Source organism: Tachysurus vachellii, chromosome 25 (assembly GCF_030014155.1).
Source record: "Tachysurus vachellii isolate PV-2020 chromosome 25, HZAU_Pvac_v1, whole genome shotgun sequence".
NCBI lineage: Eukaryota > Metazoa > Chordata > Actinopteri > Siluriformes > Bagridae > Tachysurus > Tachysurus vachellii.
The window spans coordinates 11,625,913-11,644,533 of record NC_083484.1 but is presented as its reverse complement, the minus strand read 5'-3'; positions in this window follow the sequence as shown (position 1 = coordinate 11,644,533).

Here is an 18,621-nt window from a genome sequence, read left to right as displayed (position 1 = left end):
TAATGCATTCTTTGATATGTTTTCATTGTTATTTCATCCATAAACAGTTGGTGTAGTACACAGTGAAATAAATCAACGTTCCTCCAGGAACCTGGTGCCACACAAAACAACACAGGACTATTTACACTACACAGTACTACATAAAGTGTATGTGTGCAAATGATATGCAAAACATGATAGTCTCCTTACCTTATGTGAACGTATTTCTTCGCTTTATTTCCAATTGTCATGACAGGTTTGGGATACTGAACTCAAGATTTCAAAAAATGAAACCATAATAAATTGTAACTACTGTACTTGTGAGTTGAAGTAAAGCTTATGTTCAAGTTGAGTTTTCTCACATTTTGAAAGTAGCAAGCGAATTTTCGCTTAACCATCTTGAATTGTTGTACCGTGTACAATAGACAACACAACTAAGTACACTACACAGTATTACAAAAAGTGCATATAGCAAGTGAGGGTTAAGGGCCTTGCTCAGGGGCCCAACTTTGGCAGCTTGGTAGACCTGGGATTCAAACTCACAGCCTTCCAGTAGGTCAGTAGTACACCTTAACCACTAGGCTACCACGTAATCTAAACTGATTAATAAACAGATTACGAAAAAGAGTTGTTTAACGAAGAATTCTTGATGTGATTAAATTTTTATGAGAATATAGTTATATAACTGCATATGGGCTAGTATTTAGGACACTGAAGTTAGAGAGAGAGAGAGAGAGAGAGAGAGAGAGAGAGAGAGAGAGAGAGAGAGAGAGAGAGAGAACTGTTTAGCGTTGTTATTAAAGAAGGTAATAACAGTAACTTATCTTGTACATGTTCCATAGCATTAATTCCATTAAAACTATAAACTGTAATTATAAACTGTGAGACACTGCATACCGTTCAGCAATAAATTAAATGTTGTAATCGTCGGCTAACTGCTGTTGTATAACTGGAAGAACGCACTCTAGACTGCGCTGTTATATAAAAATAATCCACTTTAGGGTTGACTATTTTCAGCAAATATAGTCATACATCTAAATATCCTCAAGCTATGTTCTTTGTTTGCTAATTTCCTAGACTTACTAGAAAAAAAAAAAAATCTCTCCACACAGGAGAGATCGGAACTTCCATGTGCTGAAGATTTATTAGGGAATAATACCATACACGACCCAAAAGTCAATTTGACGGAGGAGGAAGGTCAAACGACTTTGGCTATTGAATACAATAGGCAAAGAGTAAACTGAGAAAGATGTAACTAGATATAAGTTAGAGTTTATTGAATGAGTTTATTTTCTACACTGTGTGAACAGGAAGTGCTCGAGAAGTTCTTGAAGAATGAGGACAGATTTACTTAGCGCTCTTTTTCTAGCCAGAATCACATGCTAAGGTGCGGAGACAAACATAAATGCGAATGCAATACTATTTAATAACCTATGAGGTAAAAATGCCTCAGGTTTCATTACAGGCATTGAGGAGCAAATGATCAAGCATGTATTCATGTGTGCATAAATAGGTTTGAGAGCGATAATCACCCAATTTTAGTTACTGTTGTAATATAATTGGTAACATGATTTACTGATTATTCCTGATTACAAATTGACGGCTTTTCATAACAAACTATGCCATGATTTGTTTCGGAACACGGAGGTTAAATTAGATGAGACAAAATTCATTCAATGAGCAAATGGCTGGAATAATAGAGGAATTATTTCAAATCTAGTTAGCGCAATCATTTAGCTTCTGCTGCTAAACACGGCTGATCAGAATCCTTTTCATTAGCATAATTAGGGGACCTTCACATTTCTTTCTCTATATGAAATTTTTATTTTGCAGATTGCATTCATTTTTATTTGTCATGTTGCCAAGAATTAACTGATGATGTAGAAGTGTTTTCAATCTTGTGACCATTATGTGGCCTGACCCTCAGAGAAAGGAGTAATAGCTTGATTTGTGCTATCCAATGCCAGATAATGAGCTACATTTGTGATATTCAGTTAGCTGTGTGTCTGTGACCTGTACCATAGGATGTAACTGCAATTCCAGTACAGAAAAATATAATATTCACAAAATCAGATACCTTTTTAAAATGTCATTTATATGTTTAAAGAGAAATTTTACTATACTTTATATGTTTCTCTCTCTCTCTCTCTCTCTCTCTCTCTCTCTCTCTCTCTCTCTCTCTCTCCCTTTCTCTCTCTCATATAATGGGTATTTCAACATATTAGGACATCCAATGCCCTAATAGCTAGTATTTCCCCCTTTGGCTGAAATAACCATTTCTTGTAGCCATCTACCAGTTTCTGACATCGAGTTTCCGTCAGTCCTCAATGCAGAATTTAGCTGTAGGATGTTTGAGGTCGTTTCTAATCACCACACAGGATCTCAGTAGGATTTAGATCTGGGCTTTGACTTTTTTACTTTTCAGCCAGTCCTTGGTGGATTTACTGGTATGTTTTTGTCATGTTTCAAGGTTCAGTATCACTTCAGCTTCAATTCTTTAACAGATGATCTCACATGTTCCTCAAACACCTTCTTATACAATGTAGAATTCATACTAGATTCTATGATGATGAGCTGGTCAGGTCCTGCTGCAGTAAAGCATCCCCAAACTGTAACACATACACCTTTATGTACACATCTGTCTAAAGCACATTATTCCAGAATACTTGGCCTTTGTTTCTGTGTTCATTCACAAACTTTAGTCTTGCCAATTGTTTTTCTTAGACAGCAAATGTTTCCTTCCTGCACAACTCCCATGATAATTAAAGTTGTGCAGACTCTGATTGTAGATTCATGCTTTTTCACTTCAACTGTAGCAAGAGCTTGCTGTAGCTCCTGTGGTAATATTTTAAAGTTTTTGGTGATCATGGTTTTTAAGCATCTTGTGGTCTGCTCTTGGGGTGAATTTGCTTGGACGGCCAGACCTGGGAATGTTGACAGTTGTTTTAAATGTTCTTTACTTGATTTTTAAATGATTTTCAGACAGTGGAGTGACAAATTATAAATGTTTCAATTTTTAAGATGGTTTTATATCTCTTACCAGCATTTATATCCCTTATAAGCATCAACAATCTTCTCTCTTAAGGCCACAGAGAGCTCTTTGGATCTCACTATGGTGATACCTTTCACTTTAACAATTAGGAGGAAATCAAACTAAATGTTTGAGGTTTAAATAAGGCAAGACTCCTTCAGAAATTCTCAGTAACAATGTTCTATTAATTTGCACCTTATGTGATACACCTGTAGGCTGTTATATTCATTTTAAATACAAATAAATGTCAAGTGTCCTTACTTTTTCCTCTCAAAAAATCAGATTTTTAAAAAATTATATTTTACAAATTATTTAAAAAAAAAAAAGCTTGGTTTTTGGTTTTATTGTTAAAATGCCCATTTTGTTAACTACAAAAAAAATAAAAAAATTCGTAGGGAGTATATATATATATATATATATATATATATATATATATATATATATATATATATATATATATATATATATATATTACTTAGTAACCTCATCTTTAAATATTTTAAAATAAACAGATATTATGTAGTTTATTAAATACATATTAAATAGTAAATATAATATAGTAATATACAGTAATATTATAGTCTCTCACTGCTCTGGTCTGGGTTCGATTTCCAAGCAGGGAACTAACCCAGCCACTGAGGGGTTAACTCTCAGCTCCAGTCCTAAGCCTGGATAAAATGTGAGGGTTGTGCCAGGAAGAGCATCTGGTGTAAAACTTGTTCAAAAATCAAAATGTGCAGATCAGATGATCCGTTATGACGACCTTGAACAGGGAGCAGCTGAAACACAACAACAACAACATACAATAATATTGTTGTAATATACTGTAGTATATCACATTAGCACTAGTACATGTACTGTTGCTTATACTGACATAGTTCCATACTCTTTCACTCCTATGTTTTTTTTCCAAATTAAAATGCACATTATTTTAATTTCACATCAAAGTATATACTGGAAGTAACCTGTCATGTCTGGAACAGAGTAAAACTGTATTGTTCTTCTTGTGGTTATGTCACATATCATATGTAGTATATTTCCATATTTTCTTAGGAATGCTTTAAAATGTATTATTACACATTCAAGCTTATTACGCTGGTTCACTGCAGTATTTGTAAGTAAAGGGTTAATATAAAATTGTCAATTTGTGATGTGAAAAATATTTTTCATAATTTCAGTTGTAAATTAGTAAAATGGAAGCATTTTAATGTGTATGTATGTCTGCAGTTCTCAGTTGATTTAAAGTTTGATTATGCATTCTATATAAAAAAAAACAGCATTTATTTATTTATTTACTTATTTAATTACTCTCACTCACTCACTCATTTTCTACCGCTTATCCGAACTACCTCGGGTCACGGGGAGCCTGTGCCTATCTCAGGCGTCATCGGGCATCAAGGCAGGATACACCCTGGACGGAGTGCCAACCCATCACAGGGCACACACACACACACACTCTCATTCACTCACACACTCACACACTACGGACAATTTTCCAGAGATGCCCATCAACCTACCATGCATGTCTTTGGACCGGGGGAGGAAACCGGAGTACCCAGAGGAAACCCCCAAGGCACGGGGAGAACATGCAAACTCCACACACACAAGGCGGAGGCGGGAATCGAACCCCCAACCCTGGAGGTGTGAGGCGAACGTGCTAACCACTAAGCCACCGTGCCCCCCTCTTATTTCATTAATTAAAGCTAAAAGAATTATATAATAATTAATAATAAAGGCCTTGTCATTGCACGTTTGTTTTGATTTTAGGCTTCTCTCCACCCCATTCTCTCCGTGATGTGATTTCCTGATTGTGTTCAGCTGTTCTGCATTCATCCCTTGTTAGTTTATCTATTTATAACCTCCTCTGTCTTCGTCCCATTGTGAAGTCTTGTCAATGTTATCACACATCACTTTGCCTTCAAAGTATATGGCTGAAGCTGCCTTTAAGTTTGAATGCACCTTTCAACTGTATTAATCCAAATAATGTGTTCATATTCAGTTAAATTTCTAATTATGTACCATGTGTCATAGTGCACTATAAAAAAACTAATCTGGAGGAAACCCACTTGTGTTAACAATGTTAACATAATAATGGCAAAGAGAAGAAGAAGATAGTGATTAGAGGAAAAAATAGGAGTAAGGATCAGAATGGGGACAAACCAAACAAACATGCTTAAAAACATGTTCTTCAAGAAAGTTCATTGCAATTTCAATGCAAGATAATGAACAAACTGTGTCCTTTGTGTTCATATTCCCTCAGTGCACACAACTCTAATGAGCATGACACCTGCACTGAATTTACCTAATTTACCTCCCAACTTTTCCAGCACCCCAGTTATTGAGACAGTCCAGCTGTGCTTGGCTTCGCTCCAGATGAGGGATTCCCAACGGAAATGCAAATTCCCTACATGGATTTCTGGAGTCTTAGATTTCCCAATGTGTGGTCTGGGATAATTATAATCTAGCCTCACATGAATTCAGCTGTTTGGATCCTCAATCTCACCTAAAAAGTGGTCCAAGTGGAAAACGGTTTGTTTTTTCTTTGGGAATAGATTTCACCAGGAAATTCAGAAATGAGATGTGTTTCGCTGAGTAATGAAGCCATTCTGCGATCCGTGTGCCACTCGTTCATGCATAGCAGCAAAGCTTGTTTTAAATAAAAAGTGTCATATTTGGGTACAAGTGATAGTGGAAATCCAACCAGCATCCAAATCCAAACACAATACAACAGAAAATAACCTACACTAATAATGATTCGATTGCACACGCCTGCATATGAAGTGGAATGAATATGTATGAATTATCACTTTACTTGGGGTTACTTTTCCATAAAGTTTGTTCATAAGGCCATGTGGCCTAAAGGTTTATAAAGGCATTGCAATTTTGTGTTGGAGCTTCAGAGCTTAATAGTTTCATAATTCATAAATAAGTGTCATAACACAACCAGATGACAACAAATTTAGATTTTGTTCAGGTGTCATGATGTGCTTATACATCTCAGGTCACAGCCTTGCCCCAGTGTATAATATCACCACATTGTGGATGTGCGCAAAGAAAGTCGTGGGAGTAAAACTTGCCTTGTTGTGGTTACCACATACCTCCAAGTGTTATACAGTATACGGGATGGTGGCAAGGGACACTGTAGATGGTGGTGGATGGTGTACAGTAGATGTAGGATTTGCTTATGCATGCAGCACTTGGTTTTGGGGTTGGTGAAGGTTGGCAAGGGACAATTGGGAAGTTTTCCATGGTGGTGTCTGAGTGCTTCTTGGTCTCAGATTAAAATGACATTTAAATTTATGACATTTGGCAGATACCTTATCGAGAGAAACTTAGCTTTTTATCTAATTTTATATAGCTGAGCAATTGAGGGTTAACAGCCTTGCTCAGTGGCCCAGCAGTGGCAGCTTGGTGGACCTGGGATTTGAACTCACAACCTGCCAATCAGTAGTCCAACACCTTAAACACTAATTAGCTTAGCTAGTTGGAGAAAGATTAGGGAGGCAGGTAGAACTTCAGCAGGGCTGTCTTTTATTTCTCAGCAGCCTGTCAGTGCACTTTCAAAAACTGAAAAAGAAAAGGAAATTGAACTCAACAGAGGCTATCAACAGGTCCTGGCTTTCGTCTTGTTTCAGGTTAAGCTCATGCTTCGTGTGTAGGTGTGAGTCTTTTGAATGCTTCTCCAGCTATGCCACTCTTTCTTTTTCTGGCTTACGGCAGTCACTGAAAAGAAAAATCACAAAAAAAGGCTAGTAGTAATGGAAGCCATGGGGTCTGCTTTCCAAGCACTGAAACTCCTCCTCCCTAACCATGACTTTGAGCACCCTTTTCTTTCAGTAGATAAATACTTCACATAAATTACTATAGGCCTATGATCACTGCAATTTAAAGGTAAGTATACTCTTCTTATTTATTAACAGAAATCTCACTATATCTTAAATAATATGTATAAAAATATATTCCAATATAGAGAGAGAAGTTCTATAAGTGTGCTGTTAAAAGACAAAGGTACTGTTTAATGGTTAGATCATTTACCACAGTTACTGATTATGCTTCTGTTCAATACTGTAGATGAGAAAGGCTAAATATATTAATACAAGAGTCATACGCTGGTTCTTAGTTCATTTCAGGTCTAACATGCAAATGCAGATGTTCAGCTACACTGAGATCTCCTAAGTAATAAGAAATAAAAGAAAGTTCTTTATTCTTTCTTTTGCAAAGCTTTAGTTAATACAAATCATAAAGACTGTCATGTGTTCATGCTGGGACTTAACTAAGAATGGGAAAAACATAAACAGGTTACAAATCTCTTTCTACACATGGTCATCTGAATGAATCTGGTGCAATGTAAGTAGAAAAAGTAAAACATTACATTTTCAAATCAGATCAAATCATATCAAATTTTATTTGTCACATTCACATACACCCTGTATGTATATGTATTTGTCACATAAACATACATACAGGGTACGACATGCAGTGAAATGCTTTCTGCAACTGTCTGGTATATAGGCATAAAAAAAGGGAATGCAATTTAGGATAAAAAAAAAACCAAAACCAAAAGGAGATAGATAAATAAAAAAGTATAAACTGTATAAAAACTATATAAAAAAACTATATAAAATATGAAAATATAAGTGGAGAAATAATGTATAAACATATGCATAAATATACATACTGTATACATAAATGTGTATGTTTTTTTTTTTTTAAAGGTTGTCCTTAAAGTGTCCAGGTGCAGTATGGTGTGTAAATAGTGTATATAGTGTTTAAAGTGGCACTGTGCAAGTCCAGAGTTAAAGGGACAGTCCAGAGTTAAAGTGTCAGTGCAAACAAAGGTGTGCATAAAAACAGTGTAGATGGAGAGAGAGAGAGGTCCAGTACTAAATCCTGGGTGTTTCCTGATTTAGACTCCGAATGGCCTGCGGGAACAAGGTTCTCCTCGTTCAATCTGTGTTTGCTTTCAAGGAGCGGAAGCGTTACCCTGAACGCAACAAAGAAAAGAGTCCATTGTTGGGATGGCTGAGATCTTTTACAATCTTTCTGGTTCTGGTCCGGCACTGCTTGCTGTTGATGTCCTGCAGGTCAGGGAGCTCAGTGTGGATGGTACGTTCAGCTGATCGCACCACCCTCTGGAGGGCTCGTCTGTCCTGCATGGTGCTGTTCCCGAACCAGGAAGTGATGCTACCCGTCAGGACACTCTCAATGGTGCAGGTGTAGAAAGTCTTTAGCACCTGAGAGGGTAGTCTGAAGTCCATTAATCATCTCAGATGGTACAGACGCTGCCGGGCCTTCTTCACCAGGGTGTTGATGTGACAGGACCAAGACAGGTCCTGTGTGATATGAACACCTAGGTACTGGAAACTGTCCACTCTCTCCACTGGGGTCCCGTTGATGTTTAGCGGTTGGTATGATCGCTCCTGCTTTGTGCTGAAGTCCACTATCAACTCCTTAGTCTTGCTGACTTTCAGTTCTGCAAATTGTGCACACAACATTCATCGAAAATAAATCCAAAATAACATATAAATACTCAAGTGCAAAACTAAGACATACAACCAATCTTCATTTGATTACAAACACAACAACTAAGCCTCAAGTAGTGGCTGATGCAGCAGCTGAAGCTTGTGCTCTGCCTTTTAAAGCCAAAAAGATGTCAGTACATCTGAATACATTAGAGCCGAAGAGCTTCTCTCCTGAGTTTCTCTTCTGGCATGTATCACACTCACATCATACCCACAAACATATGCATTACCTTTGTTGTCTTTGGCGGATTTGTCAGTTTAAAGTAACACACAGTGCCTCTATATTGCAAATCCAGAAAATGCAAGTATAGGGATTTCATTGTGTGCTGAACCATTTTATTCTGTGCTCAAGACATCTTAGATTACTGCGTTTACTCAATTGGCAGATGCTGTAGTCCAAATTCAATCAGAATGAAGTGCCAGACTGTAGGAAGAATAGAAACACTAAACACTAGTAGTAACAGAATAGAGTAAACTGGGGTAATTCCCTATGTTTTATATATTTATAATTTCTATTTATTATTTTTAATTCAAGTCTTATTGTATCCACTTTAAGTACAAACTCACTCACTCGCTCATTTTCTACCACTTATCCGAACTACCTCGGGTCACAGGGAGCCTGTGCCTATCTCAGGAATCATCGGGCATCAAGGCAGGATACACCCTGAACGGAATGCCAACCCATCACAGGGCAAGTACAAACTCTACCCACTTAAATACAATGACAGACATATACCAAAATAGATCATAATATAAAAATACTTAATTTTAGTTCATTCATTCATCTTCTACCGCTTATCCGAACTACCTCGGGTCACGGGGAGCCTGTGCCTATCTCAGGCGTCATCGGGCATCAAGGCAGGATACACCCTGGACGGAGTGCCAACCCATCGCAGGGCACACACACACACTCTCATTCACTCACGCAATCACACACTACGGACAATTTTTCCAGAGATGCCAATCAACCTACCATGCATGTCTTTGGACCGGGGGAGGAAACCGGAGTACCCGGAGGAAACCCCCGAGGCACGGGGAGAACATGCAAACTCCACACACACAAGGTGGAGGCAGGAATCGAACCCCGACCCTGGAGGTGTGAGGCGAACGTGCAAACCACTAAGCCACCGTGCCCCCCACTTAATTTTAGTAAATATACTAAATAAACTACAGTATAAGCTTGATTTCTACCCGTCAGTTGTAAATGCTTGGCCATGTTACATTGGGAACTCTGGCAGTCCTGAGGCGATACATCTGTTCAGTTATTGAGTGCTTCACAACAGAGACAAAGAAAGCACTAATTTCATATGCAGATAGACAATTCATTACTTTGAAAAATGACATAAAATGATTGATATTTTTACTATTTTCTTTATATTAAGGCTGTTTTGCTGAACAGCCTCCACATTAGTGGTTTAAAAGACAGTTCACACAGGCATTGTGAAGTATATGTACTGTACAATCAAGTCGACCTACAAGAACACATCGCTCCCTCAAACAGGATACTCAACACAGGAGAACACATACTTTCTGCTTGCGTACACTGGCGGCAAATAGAGGCTGGAACACGCCAGTCCTCAAGGTCATCCATCATCAAGGACTGATTGCGATCATGCTCACCTATTTGGCATGTCGCTAAAACCTGGTGACCATTGACTCTTTAATTGACATATCCATTTAAGTTGATGCGCTGATTCAGAACCACAGAGCCCTGAAGCTGGCAATATGGAACACGAAATGTGTCACAAAGGGAAGCTGTGATCATCGCATAGCAGTCGCCTGCTATGCGATGAACTTCATGTATGCCACCCTAATCGTCCAGGTCCACAGCCTTGGGGAAGGCCTAGAAGAAGGACTGCTGACAGAGGTAGTGTTTAGAATGGGGGATCTGTCACATCTGTGCCAGCATCAACATTAGGGCAGTGGTGGCTTTAAAGGGCAATGGAGGCTCAAAAGCTTAGTGGTGGCTCAAAGAGTTCAGGATCTAGGTTGTGGATCAGAAATTCAATCAAGCTGCCACTGTGGGGTCCTTGAGCAAGGCTCTTAACTCTCTCTGGTCATGGGATGCTGTACAATTCCTGACCCTTACTGTATGTGTGTGATAGTACTTGCCATATCATTCTTATTATGCCACTGAGGAGGTCTTGTGATATAGTGAATTAGTCAATAATTATACTTTCATTGTCCAGCTACTGAGACATATTTGAATTAAACCCTTCAATCTAATCTTATAACTTTCATCAGTGACTAATACAAAATTTTCAATTTGGAAAATCTCATATGTTAGAGTTCAAGAACAGCTCATTCATGCTTTATCAGCAAACAGCGACTTAAGTCTTCATTCCGTCCTCTTTTTCGATATCCCTTAATCAGTACTGTAAGTTTGCCCTTCACAGCTGGATGATGGAGTGGAATGACGAACCTTAACAAACTACACAGCAAAAACACCTTGCCTGTCTCAAGGCCTATATAAGATATATGGAGATTGGGAAATAGAGAATAAAAGGCAGTAAATACAGAGTTCATTTACAGTGAAATGTTTAACTTTGTCTTAAAGGTCAGTGATGATTCCGCTGCATTTTACCACTGTTTCTTCAGGATGTTATGCGTCATGCTGCGTTCACATGATTCGTTGAATGGATCGCTGTAAAAATGAACAAAGATGAAGGCATTACTAACAAACAGAGTTGGGAGTAAGTCACACATGTGCAAGTCACAAGTAAGTCTCAAGTCAAAATCAAGTCGAGTCTTTTTTAATATTTGTCAAGCAAGTCTCAAGTCTCAAATTTGCGACTTAAGTCTGACTCGAGTCAAGTCGTATATATGACTCGAGTCCCCATCTCTGCTAATAAAGTGTCTGTAGCCAAATAATTGTGTGTTAAAAAATTTTATTTCCTACAATATCAATATCTTAATAGCAAGCTCTAGAAACAGCCCAACATTTTAAAATATGAGAATTTAATATTTGTATTTTAATATATGTGTGACCCTTTTTAAACAAATCTGGCATTTAATGTAGGAAGTGTTGGGAACTTAGTTCATGGGGTTCATAGGTTTGACCTTTTAGCTGCTAAAATATTATTTTAGTTATATAACCACACTTCTAATTAAGTTTGCAAAGGGAACGATGTTCTCATCTAATTCTAGTTACAGCTTGTTCCATATTCATGGGCAGAATTGGGCAGGGTTTCCTGGAATGAGAGACAACAGGTTTTAACACTTTACAATACAATACAATAAAATAAAAATACAATAAATACACTTTTGATTGTTTATGATTTTGTGTGTTACTGACACTTTTATTAATAAAAAAATGTTCATGCATAAGGGCAGGTGTTAAATTTCCCAAAATGTATATAAAGGTGTTTATTTACATAGACTATTATGATCAGAAAAACAAATTCATATACTTATTTTATTTAATATCACATTTTGAAGCTTGTGAAGCTCAAAAATTGAAAAATATTTAGACATAATTATGCAAAGGTCTGGGGAATTTCAAACCACTCTTTAATATTGTTAATAAATTCTATTAATGGATACGAATAGAAATAATAATAATAATAAAGAAATCTTGGTAAGTTTAAATGTTTTAGTGCTTAATGATTTTTATTGTATGCTAATGTTTTATGCATATTATTAGAAATAATTTTTTATACTACTTATTCTTTTATTCTTTATGCATATTATTAGAAAGATTTTTATTATGCTACTTATTCTTTTATTCTTTATGCATATTATTAGAAATAATTTTTTATGCTACTTATTCTTTTATTCTATATTCTACTTATTCTTTTATTCTATAGACTTGTAATTAAATGTGTTTGTATTTAATCCCCAATGAACAAGCCTGAGGTGACTGTGGTGACTGTAGTGAGGTAAAACTCCCTTAGATGGAAGAGGAAGAAACCTTGAGAGGAACCAGACTCAAAAGCCTCATCCTCATTTGGGTGACACTGAAATTAAGTGTGATTATAAATAATTGTGTATTGATGAGGAGGCTGTTGTCCTCAAAGACAACATGTCAGTAATACTGGTATTTTTCTTTCAATACAGGGGAACTGAAGGGTCAGGGATTGTGATAAAGAAAATTGATTAGAGGAAAAAAGCTTTAAAAATAGCTTAATGTTCAGGAGGCAGAAATATTGTGTGTCTTTATGCCTCTGATCAAGCACATTTTTCATTTCATATACATTTTCATTTGCATTTCCTTATACATTTACTGTCTTCTATTGCCCCAATAAAAAAGAGCAACAGCTTTTATCGAGGATAATTTGAATCTGGGGTGAGTCACCAGTTCGGTTGGATTACATTAACTGCTAACAGTTATTCCAGGAAATGTGCAACATCGCCTGCTGATTGCCCGTAAATAATTATTATTTCACATCCTACTTTCTCTGCACAAATAGTAAGGATTGGATGGTGATTATGCATAAACAATTAGCACAACATCTGCTACTTTTACTGGCTTCATAAGCGCTGGTGGAGCGTAAGTGACAGTATAATTGATTTTGAATACATAATAAATCTCGAGAAAGCAAAAAACTAATGACCTCACATGCAGAGTCAAGCCCAAAAAAACAAACAAACACATGCATACAAATTGAATATATTTATGCACTGATAGGAAATTTTTTGTAAGTAATTTACATTCTTTATCCATTTCAGGCTGATTAAAGTGGGAGTACATGCTACATGAAAATGTTTGGTGTGCAAATATAACACATATTTGATCCAGTAGAGGAAACATTTGGAAGAGAATGGTGTTACCTACCGGTGAGGTTCCTCAGGGACGTCACCTGTTGTATTGTACTGTAGCTGCTTCACATTTTAACAATGGACTACGCTGTTAGGAGTTATTATGCTAGGGCAGATGAACCAAATGACATTTGTAGCTGGAATGACTGACAGCTACAGAGGTGTTTGGAGCTCTCTGATATTTATATTGCATTCAACTTACCTTAGACGTGAGAAGTTGGTAATGGGTGTGTGACTATTTTTGTACATTAAAAAAAAGGAATAAAACAAAACATGGATGTCATTGCTGTTCAGGCTGTAAGTTTGCATCCCTCTTCCTGAAACTACAAAATGTAAATAATTTACAAGAAATGAAAGGGAACTGTTTTATCTATTATATATAGTGTAACAGGTGTTTATATATATATATATATATATATATATATATATATATATATATATATATATATATATATATATATATAAACACCTGTTATGGGAAATAGTTTATTCAGGGCAGAATGAAATTAAAAACAACTGAAACAAACAGTTTTGGACACCAAATTCTACAGATCTGCTCTCATGTCTCCATCAGTGAACAGTTAATAACGTCTACATGGCAGACTTCATGTTAAAACTAGAATTAATTTTTGGTCTTTGGTTCTTAAGTTGTTCTGCAGTTGACCATATACGCCCCTTTTCCACCAGAAAGAACCGGGTGCTGGTTCAGAGTGCTGGAATGAAGTTGGTTCCACTGGCGAGCCTTCTAAGAACCGGTTTGCCTTTCCATGGGCTAGAGAGCCATCACAGAGCCAAGTCTTACGTCACTGTATACAACGTTATACAGCAATGTTGGCGCAGCAGCGGCAAACACAAACACATCAACAATGGCAGATGTTGCTTTACTGTTAATGCTCATGGCTTTGTGAACCTACATTTGCATCCAAATGCGGCGAATCCTGATTTAAAATGATTTAAATATGGCGCAAATGATGTCACAGTAACCCCACCCCCAGCCCCTGATGCAAGCGGTTCTTAAGTCTGGACCAGCAATGTTTTGGTGCTACTTAAGAACCTCTTTTCCTGTTTCAGAGCCTATGCGTTGGGTGTGCCTTGGTGGAAAAGGGGCAATAGTGCAGTTATAGAAGGGAAATTAAAAGCCTTTATTTTGTCACATATACATTACAGCACAGTGAAATTCTTTCTTCACATATCCCAACTTTGGAGGTTGTAGTCTGAGCACAGGGTCAGCCATGATAAAGTGCCCCTGGAGCAGAGAGAGTTAAGGGCCTTGCTCAAGGGCCCAACAGTGGCAGCTTGGCAGTGCTGAAGCTTGAACCCTGATCCTCCAATCAACAACCCAGAGCCTTAACCACTTGAGTCACCACTGTCCAAATTATTTTATTAATTGCACTATACAGTGTCACGCAGTTGACAGTTTACATACGTTCTGTTTTGAGTCTGGTTCTTGTGAGCAGATGATCTAGAGACTGAAATAGAAATGCTGATGAGAAATCAAAGAAGAATGACCAGATTTGTTTGTGCTTACATCCAGTAACACTACAGAAACTGAAATACTCATTCTTATCAGCTGTGCTGAACAGAAATGCATCTCAGAATAGACAAAACATCAAACTTCCAGGTGGCTGAACTACACCATATCTGATACCATTCTTATCAAACAAGTACTGGCATCTGAGACCATCATGGACACAAACTCACCCAAACTGTTGGTCTGTTTGCTGTTGTTGCTCATCCACCTCAAGGTTCAGTGTTCAGCTTACCTCAGTTATAACCAGTGATTATTTCAGTTACTATATGCTTTCTGGCAGCATTTTGCTTCGTCCTTTCTTATCAACATGATATTTCCACTCACAGAACTGTTGCACAATCGTTTTTTTTTTCACTCTTTATAATCTCTAGAGAATGCTTGTGTGAAAATCCCAGGAGATCAGCAGTTTATGAAATACTCAAGCCAGCAATTCTGGCACCATCCATGCCACGATGAACATCATAAAGATCACATTTGTCTTCATCCTGGAGTTAGTTGGATGATGAATATTAACTGAAGCTGTTAGAAAAAGTAGTGTAATATAGAATGAATGTCACTTTGAATGCACAACTCGGACTGTTAAGAGCCTCCATCTCTGTTATTATGTGTAACTACACCACCATTTTTATGAACCCTTTTACATTTCCATGATACTGGACCAATAATTTGTATAATGTTTATATTTCATTGTTGTATAATGTTAATATTAAAAGAAGTGATTTAGATTCATTTGGCATGGTCTTAACTTCACATATTTTTTTCCCCATGCATAGCTTATTATGCAAAATAAGGTAGATGCCGTTAGGTTAGTAGTACCGCAGAAATCTAGTGTTGTTAAAACTGATAGCTCTTCAGTTTAATCTTTGGATGGTATTTTAGAATTTGTAATTTGTACAAAAATATACAAAAGTATATTTGTATATAAAATATACATTTAGGGTCAGGATTAGGGTTAGAGGTTTGTTACTTACATTCATAGGAACTTGAACACAATACAAAAATATTTCGGTATCAAAGTTTTTTCCAGTGATTAAATGTAAATATCAGAATAAAAAGTGTAAATTTCAGTTATACAATACGTTTATAGTGTCGAACTTACATTGACGTGCATTTTTCTATTAATATTATAGGAAGATATTTTATTATATTATCTTCATCTTCACGCAATGGAGCAACATGCAGTCTGGTGCGTTTCTCTTACGTAAATATAATAAAACACAATGCTTTATTTTGTCAAATCAATTCAATTCAGTGTTATTTGTATAGCGCTTTTAACAATAGACATTGTCTCAAAGCAGCATTACAGAACATAAGAAACATAATACAAAAAGTTTGTCAGTAATGAACAAGCCTGAGGTGATTGAGGTGAATGTATTGAGGAAAATCTCCCTTAGATGGAAGAGGAAGAAACCTTGAGAGGAACCAGACTCAAAAGTGAACCTCATCCTCATTTGGGTGACACTGGACAGTAAATAATGTAAATGTAAACATTGTCCTTTCTACAACAATTTATAGTTTAGTGATATTGTGTTACCAAAGACCATTATACACTGATATAAAACATTAAAACATCCAATTTTCAATTTTCACAAAACATCCCAACATCATCTAATGGCTACAGTAACTCAAATAAGCACTCTCTAAAAGCATCATCAACAGAAAAGCATCTCAAAGCATCATTACAACACATCAAACATGACAGGCTACAACAAAAGATAAACACACTCTAGTCAGCCAGTTTGACTGAAACATGGACTGGAAAAAGATCAAGCAATGGTAAAGATACATGATATTTAAAATAAAATCAATAAAAAAAAGTGAGACTGACTTGAAAAAATCCTAGAAATGACTCACTCACTCACTCATTTTCTACCGCTTATCCGAACTATCTCGGGTCACGGGGAGCCTGTGCCTATCTCAGGCGTCATCGGGCATCAAGGCAGGATACACCCTGGACGGAGTGCCAACCCATCGCAGGGCACACACACTCTCATTCACTCACGCAATCACACACTACGGACAATTTTCCAGAGATGCCAATCAACCTACCATGCATGTCTTTGGACCGGGGGAGGAAACCGGAGTACCCGGAGGAAACCCCCGAGGCACGGGGAGAACATGCAAACTCCACACACACAAGGCGGAGGCGGGAATCGAACCCCCAACCCTGGAGGTGTGAGGCGAACGTGCTAACCACTAAGCCACCGTGCCCCCTCCTAGAAATCAGATAAGGAAAAAATGAGCTCATTCGTTATCCACTAATTCTTTGTTCACTGGAATGGTTGTGTTTGTTTGTGCTTTGTGTTTTATGCACACATTTTAAACAGATGGACCTGAAATTTGCAAAATTATGTTGTAAATACAATATTTTTACAGAAATAATACACATTCAGAAATCCTTTCTGACCCCTATTTTTAAAGAGTGTACATATAGCACTACTATATTCATTTACAGTCTTGAAAAGTAGGTGTGTGTGTATGTGTGTGTATGTGTGTGTGTGTGTGTCCCTTTGTGTTTTTACATGTGCAGCATGACTGAATAATATTGGAGTTCAAATGTTTATCAGAATTAATAGAATTTATTCTCATCTGACCTTCACTTTAAGTTTTTTAATGGAGTACAACTCTCTCTCTCTCTCTCTCTCTCTCTCTCTCTCTCTCTCTCTCACACACACACACACACACACACACACACACAAACACAGACTTTACTGAGACATTAACCTGTGCTTGTTGCTCACACACACAAGCGTGTCTGTCTGTAATGAAATTCCCAGTCGGTTTCAGGGCACATAAAGCCAGTTGGAATGAAATTCACCTGCTGGAATCCTAACGTTTCATCTTGGAGCTTCACTTAAGCCCGCTACCTTTTGTGTATGGTGTGCGTGTGTGTGTGTGTGTGTGTGTGTGTCTCTGTGTGTGTGTGACTTAGAAAATATGGCCTGATTTTGGGAGGCCTGCAGGTGTTCTCCTGTTATTGATGAATTTCTGCTCAGTGGGTCTCTGTGTGTCTCTACATAATTGAATGCTATTGTATAATGAAGCATTATAACCCAGGTGACAAGAAACCATGTGTGTGTGTGTGTGTGTGTGTGTATGTGTCTGTGTGTGTGTGTGTGTGTGTGCATCATCTATATAATCATTTAAACATGTCCTGGTGTTTGTGTGTGTGTGTGTGTGTGTGTGTGTGTGTGTGTGTGTGTGTGTGTGTGTGTGTGTGTGCATCATCTCTACCACCATTTAAACCTGTCCTGGTGTGTGTGTGTGTGTGTGTGTGTGTGTGTGTGTGTGTGTGTGTAGGAGAAACAGAAACACAGGGTGAGTGAGATAAAGAGGTTTATTCAGAATGTATTTATGTATAGACATAAAACACACACCATGTATCATACTTTAAATTATATAGTATGATACATCATGTAAGGAGGTTTACTGTATCATATAATATATTGTATTTGATTTAAATACACTTAAAATAGTTTTTCTATGCCCCAGGAAGTCTATGTGACTTCACAAATACAAATAATTCAAACTGATCTATTTGTTTTTGCATGTATGTGAGATGAGGTTGTTTATAATATATATATATATATATATATATATATATATATATATATATATATATATATATATATATATATATATATGTATGCAGTGGAACTAAAGAAAATGTTTTTTATTGTGAAACGAAAGCCTCGTAAGTCAGAAAGACCTCCTTCGCACGTACTGTACAGGGCTTTAGTGCTAACAGCTAATAAATCGTGGATCCTGTAATTGTGTGGGAGCTATACAAAGTACTGAGC